Here is a 13,135-nt window from a genome sequence, read left to right as displayed (position 1 = left end):
AGGTGATTACACCTAAATTGAATACAACGATCCGCTACCATTCAAGCAATAAGCTAGTTTTCCCCTGTAATGTTATAGTGGTCAGGCTATAACAGTTTTGATATGTAGGCCTGTTCGTTTGACTGGATTTCTTGTCAAAATGGTAAGGGTTAAATTACATTCTTCATATCTAAAATAAACAGTGTGGATGTCTGAAAATGAGTTTCTCATTTCCATATTATGGTCATAAATTCTATTGGATTAGGTAGAGATGTATTTCACATAATATAAATGCATATTCAGTCAAGCTGATAAATTTCTGAATAGCTACTTAAACATTTCTAGGTATATAAAACTTCTTACTAGTGCAAACTTTTTTTTTTGCATTCCTAAATTCTGTTTCTGCTGGCAAAATGGTATTTACGTATTTAAGTGGTCTACAAATTGAACAACAGAGAGGAGTAATAAAAGTAATTTTAGTAAATGTTATAAAGGCCTGCCATACCAGACATACACACATAAAGTTGCGTATTATCTTGAGCAACAATCTACTTCTATGCCGTCACCCTGTTGTTTTGCTCTTTGCTGTTTCTTTTAAACACTTTCTCCAATTGTTTTTTTTTTTTTTTTTTTCTGCATTAAAATCACCAGTTCCAGTGGGGTGAAATAGGCACTTCCCGTTGCCTGTTGTCATGGTGACTCATCAAATCAGGGCTCCACTAATGATGGCTTGTTAAACACATGTTAAACTCTGAATAGTCCTACTCAGAGTTGATTTAAAGTAAGGCGGAGCTCGAATACGGTGGCTTCTTCCTCTGAAGGCCAGATTTGTCTGCCAACTACATCAGCGCCGTGGCTTCATCAGAGGCAGCCTTGGGTATCCCATGATTCATTGCGAGTCCATGCAAAGTGGCTGCTCCATGCTCAGAGGAAAAAGGGAAATGTTAACCAACAGTGGTGAATGTTGACTGCAGTATCTCTTCAGTGTGGGTACTGCTGCTGAAGCTCCTGGAAAATAAAATTATCACACAGAACAGTAGAAAATAGTTTGGCATCCATTCATTTAATTGCTTTGTGAGTCAACTATGATGGCTGCTAAGCAACACAACTTATGCTGAGTGAGGGGAAGCAGTCGGCGAAGCCTGGACTCGTTTGAATTATAGCCAAACTCTTCCAGCCTCCTGTTTTTGACACAGCCTATCAAACAGCAGCTGTTGTGAAACCGAAACATCAGAGCTTCCAACCTTAGGCTAGATCAAATCAGAGCTGAAGATTTGAGTCTGAGTTTGTAAAATCTCTGCTCTTAAATATTCAGGATGTTGCACCATCCTGGTGTTTTGGTCCAATGAGAGTGAGTCTTGATGGGCCAGATGGATGGGCACAAGGCTGGATCAGTAAAGGACAGCAAGTTCCTTATCGACTCAGACGCAAGCAGATGGAGGTGCGGTACTGGCAGTGTTGGGCAAGCTATTGTCCAGTGTAATGAGCTAAGCTATCAGTTACTCAACAATAAATTAAGCTTCAAAAAGCTACCACCTAAATAATTATAGCAAGATAAGTTACACTAATGTGTTAAAAGTAGCTCAACTACATCAGAAGCTACTTAACGTTGTACCAACCTAATATCAATTCAAAATTAGACTGACACACTCGTTAAAACATTTATTAAATATCAGCCAATGACATAACACAGTGTAAAATTTGATTTATGATCAGCATAAAAAAAAAAGTATTTACTAGTAGACAAAAAAATAAACAATCTGCTGTTATTAGAACCAAATGAAAGGTACTGTGTAGTGTTCTACACATGGAGACATGGCTATGTGTTTGCATTAAATGGTTATCTCTAGGGAAAACAAAACCCTACAAAAGGCATCTTATTTCTTTAGGGTCTCTTCCGTTAGAGAAAACTTCCTTAGACCTCAATTAAACAGTCGATTCAAGTAACAAATGAAACTGTTTGCAAAAAAAAAAAGAAGCTAATTAAGAGATATATATACATTTATATCTCACTGTATAATTTAATTTCTACCTACATATTTATTCATTGTATTTTGGGGGGAAATTAATTGAATGCTTATTTATTTATTGAGCATGTATTTATTTTTATATATGGGAGAGCTGTTCCTCCATACCTAAAAAATCTTATCTGTGCAAATAAGCCTTAAAACAGATTTATTTAAAAACATCCTGTCTGGTAAATTAGGCCATGAAAATACAATATCTAAGTTTGGCTACTGCTCTCTAATGAGAGTATCTTAGTGGCACTCATCAGATTGAACTATCTGGAAATTAAAGGTGCCATTAAAGTTAAAGCTGATATATTTTTCTCATCTTTATTTCAAAAAATTGACTGCAGTTGCTTGTTTTAATGAGTGTTTGGCTATGTAAAACAAATGGCTAGTCTTGGTCACATGAGCTCTCTATGGCCAAGAACCGAAATTTGAACGCATACTTTTTATCAGAGGATTCAACAAGTTTCAAAATCTCTGATGATAAGGCGCTCTGCTCCTGTCTCCTCCTCCATCCTGTGTGTGTGGCTCTGTGTGTCTGCGGGTGTCATTCTTTGAGTTCCACTGCAGTGCGCATGCGCATGTTTCGTAGATACAGACAGGAGAGGCAGAATAGAGGCTCATGCATGAATGTCCAACGAATAACTCCGATTGTTGTTTCAAAAATAGAAAACCTGGTTTCATTACTTAGTTTTGCCCTGGATTTTGTAGCGTTTGTGGATGCTACGTCGCTACTTGATAAAAACAATAATGTCACTACTGGAAAGTTACTTGATAAATAAAGCAGCGACGCTACGGTCAAGCTACTGGAAAATGTAGTTAAACTAATAGCTTCGCTACATGTAGCGGCGCTACTGCCCATCACTGAGTACTGATATGGGCTGCTACAGTATCATCAAAGATGAGCTTGTGGGACCTTTTCGGGTTGATGATAAAGTCAATCAACTCCCAGACCTACAGCCAATTTCTGGAGGACACCTTATTCAAACAGTGGTACAAGAAGAAGTCGCCATCATTCAAGAAGAACATGATATTCATGCAGGACAATGCTCCGTCACACGCACCATAATACACCACAGCGTGGCTGGCCAGAAAAGGCCTAAAAAGGAAAGAAAATAATAATGACATGGCCCCCTTGTTCACCTGATCTGTACCCCATGGATAACCTGTGGTCCTTCATGAAATGTTAGATCTACAGGGAGGGAAAACAATATATCTCTCTGAACAATATATCTCTCTGGTGAAAATAAACAAGTGAGATGGGTATATATTTGTTTTTGTTTACATTGCCTAATAATTCTGCACAGTAATATTTACCTGCGCACACAGACATCCTCATAAAATGGCCAAGTCTTAAAAAAACCCATATCAATTTCCAAAAATATGAAATTTTGATTTTAAGGAGTCTTTTGGGTTGATTGAGAAGACAATTGTGGCCCAATCATAAAAACAATCCTCAAAAATACAACTTGCCTAAAAATTCTGCACTCAATGATTAGCGGCCTGTCGCACTGACTCCCATCACGATGAAGTGCTTTTAAAGGCTGATTAAAGAACACATCGTCTCTAGTCTGCCGTCAACATTCCACCCGTTCCAGTTCGCCTACCGATGGAACCGCTCCACTGAGGATGCCATCTCTCCACCTGAGCCTGGCACATCTGGAGGAGAACACCCACGTGCGGATGCTGTTCCTGGACTTCAGTTCAGCTTTCAACACCATCATCCCACAGCAACTGATGGGCAAACTGGAACAGCTGGGCTTCAATACACCCCTCTGCTATCGGCTGCTAGACTTCCTCACCAACAGACCTTAGTCAGTCCGGGTTGGACAGAACACCTCTGATGTCATCAGTCTAAGCCCCTCCTCTCAGGGCTGCGTCCTGAGCCCCTGCTGTTCACCCTGATGACACATGACTGCGTCCCCAGGTTCACCACCAATCATATCGTGAAGTTTGCAGACAACACCACTGCTCATCAACAGCTCAGCTGCAGAGGTGGTCAGCAGCACCAAATTCCTGGCGGTGCACATCACAGACACCCTCACCTGGACTGGAAACACCACCTCACTGGTCAAAAGGGCACAGAGGCGCTTGGACTTCATGCGGAGGATGAGGAGAGCCCCCCTGCCCCCACCCATCCTCCCCACCTTCTCTAGAAGCACCATAGAGAGCGTTCTGACCAGCTGTCTCACTGTGTGGTGTGGAGGCTGCAGCGCCTCAGACTGGAAGAAGGTGAGAACAGCAGAGAGGATCATGGGGGCTCCTCTTCCCTCCATTAAAGACATTCCATCACAGCGCTGCGTTTCCCGAGCCCGTAACATCATAAATGACGCCTCACCCCCCCGCCCTGCACTGTTCTCCCTGCTGCCCTCTGGGAAGAGACTTCACAGCATTTAATGCAGGACCAGTAGATTCTGCAACAGCTTCTTCCCCACCGCCATCAGATTGATGAACTGTTGAGAAAACTCTGAATCATGTCCCAGACTCTGCATCACACTGATAACACCAAACCAACAATACTGCATATTTACACCATATATATTAATGCTCTGAGCTTCCAGATCAATGTGTTTAGCTTTTTTTTTTTGCACCATATTTTTTTCTCCCACACTGTTTGCATTTAATCACTGCTGCACTTTAAGAAATGAAAATGATATGAAAACTGTACACAAAGAAATTTCATACACACTGTATACAAAATGACAATAAATGTTGTCTAAGTCTAAACAGTGCACAGGACTTTTTACTGTACCTTATGCTCCCTCAAATGTTCCTGTGAGCAGCGCTGTTAAAATCCAAGCAATGATTGCATTAAAGCTTGTTCTAAAGGACAAAAAGTAAATAAGTTCAAATGATGTGAGTACTTTTGCAAAGCTCAGCATGGAATAGTTAGGATTGTAAGACAAAGCTGGATGTTTTTGTTGCATAATCTTTTCAGAATTTAAAAGGGAAGGGAAAAAATAACATGACAGATTCTTCATACCATCAATTAACACATTTTTGTGAATGATATTCATATATAAACCTATTTTGAATATGTAAGGAGTTTTATTATTACCTGTGTGAACTGAGGTCACTGAGCAATAGAGGGGAAATAATCCAGCTGAAACAGAAAGAGCAAACCACTGGCCGGGCTCCGTTAAACTGTTGTACCTAAACATCCTGGTAGGTCCAACCATCTGCTTATCAGCAGGAATACGTCAGCTGGCTTGTGTCTTTTGCACTTCTTCCTTCCTTTGCATGAAGACAGGAACCCAACATTAAGGGCACAAAAAAAGCAAGTGGACATTTTACACAGAAGCACAGGTAAACATCACACAAACACACACTTACACTTTTGTTCCAGCTTTTTTTTTTCAAGCCCTTTTGTTTTCTTTAAGCAGGCAGCCAAAAAAAACACAGTAGAGGTAAAAATGGGAGGAACCGGCGACTTGGACCAACCAACTTCCCCTTGTTTCGGGTTTCCAAGGCACCTCTTTATCCAAAATGTCTGTTGCAGAACAATTACTGTCAAACCAACACTTTCTAAAATCTCCAAGATATCTAGACAGCTACTGACACACATCTGCTTGGAGTTTCTAAGCTAATAGTTCAGCAGGTTGGGTTTGTAAACATGTCATCATGTCTCAAACATGTACATCTAAACATGACAGAGGACAGGCTGCCAGATGCATTTGAATAATGAAAAGAATCACAAACACTAAGTTGGGCTGCTCACTTAAAAACAACTGCAAGTATTGCATTAATATTGTTTTTTATTTGGTTTAAAATTTTGCATCAAATCTTCAAAACATAGTTCAGCAAATTCAATTCAAAATGTCATTATAATTTTAGAATAAAATCATGCATTTTTTGACTTATTATTGACTAATTGTTCATCCAAGATATGTTTTCAGTCTCTTATTCAAGACTAATCATCATTTAAACAAATGGTTAAGAAAAATGTTTAATATAGATGTTTATAGATAGATAAATGTGTGATTTTAAATTTCCAAAATATATCCCTGCAAAAAGAAACATTTTTTATTCAAAAATTCTTGTTTTTTTTGTGCCACACATGTGGGTTGTTAAGGAAGAGAAATTGAACACAGACTCGTGCATGGTAAAAGATTGGCAGCAAAATCTCAGTTTATGTTAAATAGGTTACATCCAAATGAAGCATCACTTCAACAAATGCCAATGCATGTCATTTAGCAGAAGCTTTTATTCAAAGCAACTTACAAAGTAGACACGATGTTACAGTTATCATCAACATGACAATAAGTTCTCTAGAGGAAAATCCTGAGTCAGAATCAGTGGTGACGGCAGGGATATAGTGAAGTGCAGAAAGAGAAGTGGAAGGCTATAGAGCTATAGTTAAGAGTTGGGATAGGAGATGCTCTATGAAGAGGTTGGTCTTTAGGAGTTTCTTGAAGATACAGTAGAAAGGGATGCTGCTGTTCTTGTAGCGCTTGGGAGGTCATTCGACCATCTTGGAACTACACATGAAAACAGTCTTCATTGCATTAAGCAAGGTCTAAGCACTGCTAGAAAACAATCTATTGATCTCCGGAGTGACCGATTTGTGACATAAGCCTTTGCTATAGCATGCAACGCCAATCCAGCGTCTTAAACAAACAGCAACAAGTAAAACTGCTGTTACAGTTAGGCTATCATTTGTTTAACTGACACTTGTTACACATGTAAAAAATATTTAATTCATTACAAAACTGAGAGTCTTGCTGCTGTTTACCTGACATGATGCAGAACTTCTGCCAAACTCCTGTATGCTCAACTTCTACAGGTCTAAATGCAGCCGCTTCACTGTGTGCACAACGTCAATCTGTGTTTGATTACTCTGCTTCCTCTCAAGGACCTGGATGAGTGTCAAGAAAAAAAATAAAATTTTAGAATTTAACTTGAATTCTGCCCCACCTCTCCCAACAGACGACCCCAGGTAGACACTGGCCTCACTGGGACCCTAAGGGATTGAACAGGAGAAGATGGATGGATGAAAGTGAAATTAGTCAAACTGATTTTTTTATGCGATACAATAAAGTATTGATGCATTTCATTCAGTTTAATGTTTCTTTGTTTTTTAAATACAGTTTATATTTAGTAGAAATAAATGTGGAAAACTCTTATCAGCATCACCTGAACCACCTGTGATGTCCCTCTTTCAGTTCCAGCCAATGAACTTGGGGGCCTCACCTTCTCTGAAGCCAAAATCCTGCAAGCAAACTTTCACCCACCTCCACAGCATTTCTTCCCTCATCCTCAGTTCCACTGGTTTTTCTCATCCAAGCCTATCACAGCATCGGAGTCTTCCGGTTTCATTTATGTCTTCATCTGCTTCTGTCTCCTTGAACCTCAGTCAGCCTCAGCAGATGGCTGGGAGTTTTTTCTCCCCAATGTCCCTACTTACATGCTTTGTGCGAGGGATTGCAGGGAGTCAACGAGTCCTTGCAAATAGCTGGTTTTCCTTAGATAGAAATAATTGCTACTTTTCTCTGCGTGAGTCTCTCCAGGTTGAATTAATTTTCAAAATAAAGCGTCTACATTTCTTACTTTTCATATACAGATTAACTCTGGACAATTCAAGTCCAGTTTCCAATAGCTCTGGTTTTCGTCCAGACCTATTCTTTTAATCAAATACACTAGAGTGTAAGATAATATTTGCTGATGTTACACCACAAAAGATGGTTCTAAGTATTAACCATTCCGCACTTCTCAGATTTGTGAAGGATTTTCAAAAACCACAAAAAAAAAAAAAAAAAAAAAAAAAAACGAAGAAAAGATTGTGGTTATGTGTGATTAATGTGATCAATTTTGAGGGTTTGAAATTAGTGAGAAGCTGTCACCCATAAAATATCTGCCGTCAATAGTAAGACATAAAGAATGAGTTCTGTACTATGTCACAATGATTTCATTCAGGCTTGAAATCATTGTGATTTCAAAACTGATTTCAATTGACCATAACTTCCCCCTCCCTCCGCCTGTCTGTTTATTCTCATGCCTGCCTGTCCTTTTGGAACTGCATGTCTGGGGACAGCTGTCCTATGATCTGCTCCAAGGACTTTGTGTTTACTCTATGATTCAGTCCCAAGACATTGCGCTGCTCCGCCTGGGACTGTTACCCCAAGCAGAACTCATATAAAACTATAAACAAATGCAAAATTTCCCATGTTTAAGGTCAGCCAGTGCATATAATCTGATTTAAGTCTTTCTGGACAGTTAGCCCCCTATCTCCAGTAGTTTCTTTTTGGGGGATTTTGTGTTCAGATAATTTTCCTAAAAGATGCCTAGCATCATAGGCAGATAAAGCTTTAGAGATGAATATGAATCCTCTATTGAAGAGCTTAACAATCGTGATATAAGTTTGAAAAGACTTTATTCATTAATCAATTCACCAAAAAATGCCCAGAAGTCTGTACTCTTAGATATGCAAAGTGTTTAGAAATCACTAAAGCTTTATTATGTACATGCAAGCTACATTTATTTCACACTAAAAACTGAATTTGAGTATAGTGTTCAGTTAGTCTTTATCAAACTAAATTTGGTCAATTGACACATGCCAATTTTGAAAAAAAAAAAAACAAGTACTTTTGTCAAATTCTTTTGCACTTGAATGAGGCTGGATTTTTTTGCCATTGTAAAATTAGTGTATTTCACAAAATTGTCATCCGATCAATATCCACATGTTGGTGGTGGCAAAAAATACTAAGCAGACGAGAGGAAGTAGCAGAGGGATGATGGTGCTTAATACTTCTTATGTTTTTCATAAGAAGTATTAAGTGAACAAACTCATTCATGTGTGATTTTAATTTCCTATTGATCAAAACACTTTTATTGTGAAATTGTTATTTTTTTACCTATCAAGTTTAGCCACATTTTACAATGGAAACACAACTAGTATCACCCAAAAGTAGTTCTGACAACAAACATCTCAATCGTTGTTTCCCGGAAGCAGTAATCCCAAGGGATAAATACAGCTGAGTCTAAGAACCCAAATCTACAACATCTGGGCGAAACAATCAGCTTTCCTGACTTTGAAAAAGAATCCTTTTCTATATTGATCAAAACCAGGAATTATTACTTAACAGAAAGATTTATGTCTGCTCTTTATTACCTTTGAAGAATTCCTACTAAATTGCAAAAGTGTTTAAGTTAGCAAATTTAGCAGGATATTCCTACAACAGTTAGAATCAGTAAATTTACAATCCAAAATTCTGCACATTTGATTTCTATACCTTCATAATTCTTCCACAGCTGTGGAATGGCTGGTGCTTTTCATCAGTGGTCATGGAGGAAGATGCGGGGTGCACTCTGGATAGGTCACCACTTCATCTTGGGGTAATGCTGGGACCCACAGGACACACACACACACAAAACACAAAACATACAAACTGGCACCTAAATTCAATTCAATTCAGTTTATTTCTATAGCGCCAGTTCACATCATGTCATCTCAAGGTACTTTATAGTTCACCAGATCATCCAGTCAGATTGATTCAAAGTTTTCTATCTAAGGAAAACCAATTGATTGCATCGACTCATTGACTCTTCAGCAATCACTTACACTAAGGATGCTTGTAGCGACAGTGGAGAGAAAAAACTCCCTTTTAACAGGAAGAAACCTCCAGCAGAACCAGGCTCAGTGTGAGCGGCCATCTGCTGAGGCCGACTGGGGTTCAAGGAGACAGAAGCAGAGATAGAAAAAGATACAGAAGGCAACTGTTAACCAGCTCCACAGGTGGCCCCATGCAGTAAACACACACCCAGGCAAACGAGCTCCGAGCCAGCTCCCATGTCACAGAATGAAGAGAGCACATCCAGTTAGTCACAGTCACAGAAACAGGACTACACTAAAAATATAGGCCAAGCTCCAGCCTCTAAAAACAAAGGTGTTGATGGCAGCAGCACAGCTGATATTTCTCTCCAGTATGGAGTCACAGCCAAACAGGAACAGACCAGATGAAGCTATATGAGAAAAAGCAGAGAGAGCAGAACGTTAGAGATTGAACTAAGATTCTGCAGAGTGGGAGAATAGAGATAAAATGAAGCTGAATGATTAAATGGGGTCCCTATGTCCTCCAGCAGTCTAAGCCTATAGCAGCATAACTATAGAGATAGCTCAGGATAACCTGAGCCACTCTAACTATGAGCTTTATCAAAAAGGAAAGTTTTAAGTCTAGCCTTAAAAGTAAACAGGGTGTCTTCCTCACGGACTAAAACTGGTAGTGATAACTAAAAGATCTGCCTCCCATTCTACTTTTAGACATTCGAGGAACCACTAGTAAACCTGCAGATTGAGAGCGAAGTGCTCTGTTAGGAACACAAGGAACAATCAGATCTCTGGTATCAGATGGAGCTTGGCCATTTAAGGCTTTATATGTGAGAAGGAGGATTTTAAATTCTATTCTGGTTTTAACAGGAAGCTGATGAAGAGAAGCCAGGATAGGAGAGATATGATCTCTCTTTTTCATTTTCATCAGAACTCTGGCTGCAGCATTTTGGATCAGCTGAAGGCTTTTAACTACAGTTTGTGGACTTCCTGGTAGAAAAGAATTAAAATAGTCCAGCCTTGAAGTAACAAATGCATGGACTAGTTTCTCAGCATCACCCCTGGACAGAAGATTTCACAGTTTTGCAATATTCTGCAGATGAAAGAAAAAAAAGTAACACACAAGATTTTTTACTTCATTATGATTTTCCTAATTTTTTACAGAACAAATCCTTGAGTGACAGATCAACCTAAGATCTTTGATGTGAGGTTGGGGGGCAACTGGAGGCAACCCACATGTGAATAAGATAAAAAGGACTGGTTAAAGATTTAAACCCGGGACCTGCAAGTCAACAGCAGTAGCTACTAAATGGTGGGTTTCAGTTGTCTTTGAAGGTCATAATTTTTCTTGTAAATTTTAAACTGGAACCTTTGTCCTTCATGTTGAATGGAGTTCCAACAACAGTATTTAGATTTTCCTACTATAAAATTTGTAGAAGTCCTTCAACATGTGTGTAGCTGGTATGTAGCTGGGGGAGTGTTGGCCTAGAGGTTAGAACAGCTTCAGCTCTGAAAAGGTTGCAAGTACCCAGTTTGACCCCCACAGCCTCCACTCTGGGTCTCTGAGTAAGACCTGTCTCCTGGTTGCTGCAAATGGCAGCCCACTGCTCCCCTAGGGGATCGGTTAAAAGCAGAGATAAATGTCTCCATTGTGAGATCAATAAAGTTCAGTTATTATTATTAGCTTTATGTCAGTTGTTTAGGTGCAGCGCTGCATATATGAGCAGAAACCCTCAAACAGTATTTTTGTCTGTTTTATGGTTACAGTGGCCGTAGTAGCGATGATTCTCCATTGCTACTAGCAAGGTTTTACAAGAGGAATACTGGGGCCAGAGAATGCAACATTAGTTTATTTGAACAAATACCTACTAACCCTTACTAATTTTCAGTTTAACTGAATTTAATTCAGTTAAAAAAACTCCTTGAACTGATAAATTCACTCACCTTTTAAAGTCATCTCTAGAGTCAAAGGTACATTTTAAACAAAAAGTCTGACATTGAGAGATTCAAGTCTTTATGAGATTCTCGTCATAATTAAATTTGGTTCAGACACTGACTTGAAAATTCATATAAGGCAGAAATTAAGAGCACTTACAGCAAATTAACATGCAGCAACTGATATGTGAGAAGAATAAAAAGTCAAATAAAATAAGAATTTCGTTAATATAGTGATGATTTAATACACAGAAACAGGTTCAAGAGGAATTTAGTAGAGGCAGGAGCTTTACAAAGCTTTTATCTATGCAACAATGAAGTGAAGGGATATAACTTCTGCTAGCGTTCGTTTTTTAGGCAAATGTCTGAAACTCTCAGGAGACAATGAACAAATCCTGGAAGATGGTCCTTTATTTGTTCTGTTAGACGCTGTGAAGGAATTCATCCTGGGTGGAGCTTTATCCTTCCAGCTGGATTCCTACAGTGTTTTTGTCCTGCTCTCAATAGAAACAATGGTCAATACATTATCAATGTTTGAAAGAAAACAGTTGCTGTTGTGCAGACAGAAAAAGATGTTTCTAAGTCATAAATATGCATGCAACAACTTTCAGATTTGTAAAAGGTTTTTCGAAAACTCCCAATCTTATTTTGCATTTTAGACACTTCCATCTACAACATTTTCACAACACACATCCACGTAGGACATTTTCTGGGGGGGTGGGGGTCAAGAGCACCTGGGGGGTGGGGCTTATGTCATGGGCCTCACCACGGTTGGCTCCCCCCATCCCCTCTCGCATTTAGACATTGAGGGTTCTGGGTTGTCGATTGGGGGGGTGCGCTGGCACCGCCTATCTCCCGGAGGGGGGGTGGACTGTGCTGGACACCCCCTTTTGGTACTCCCAGTTTTAATTACACCTGAGAGCAACACGCAACAACACCACATTCAAGCAGGCGCAGGGAGGATCGGGTCTTTTCACACCCCTGTTTCCTGGCTGCCGCTGTCTGTCAGTCTGGGGTATGGAGGAAGAGCGAGGCGCCTGGTCTGTGGTCTTGGTGGGGTCTGCTGCGGGGCCTGGGTGGCCTGCCGGCGGCGGGGCTGTCACTTCTGCTCTCCCCAAAGAAGGGTGGAGCGAGGGTGGAGCGTGTAATGGCTGGGTGAATTAGTTAAGAGAGGTGGGGGGGGGGGCACTGGTTGGGTGGCCTGCGTGGGCCGGGCCTGAAGCAGGAACGAGATTGGTTTGTGTGGCGGTGTCAGCCCCCCCCCCCCCCCCCCCCTTTAAACTTTACATGCACAAGTGCACCCTCACAAACAACTACAGGTGCTTGGTTCCAGGTACTTAGAGATTCACTTCCATACAGAAAGCCCACACTCATATCTTCAAGTAACACAGAATACATGTCACATTAAATAATACTACTTCAGCAGTAGTATCTAGGTATTACTTTTTTGTATGTCTCGTACCATGTCTGTTAGTTGTGCTGTCCTTTTTACATCTCTTTGTAGGTGATGAAGCAGACTGAAAATGTTTTATCGTTATCTCCCTTTTATTTCCTCTTTCTTTCATCTTTTCTCCTTTTTTCTGTTTTTCCTCTTCTCTTCTACTTACATTGCAGTGTCCATATAATCTGTAAAACTCCCTGCATAATTATAATAAAGCATTTTATA

Source organism: Cyprinodon tularosa, unplaced genomic scaffold (genome assembly GCF_016077235.1).
Source record: "Cyprinodon tularosa strain WSP-4 unplaced genomic scaffold, ASM1607723v1 ctg505, whole genome shotgun sequence".
Taxonomy (NCBI): Eukaryota; Metazoa; Chordata; class Actinopteri; order Cyprinodontiformes; family Cyprinodontidae; genus Cyprinodon; species Cyprinodon tularosa.
The sequence above is the reverse complement of the archived record's forward strand: the minus strand, read 5'-3'. Positions refer to the sequence as shown.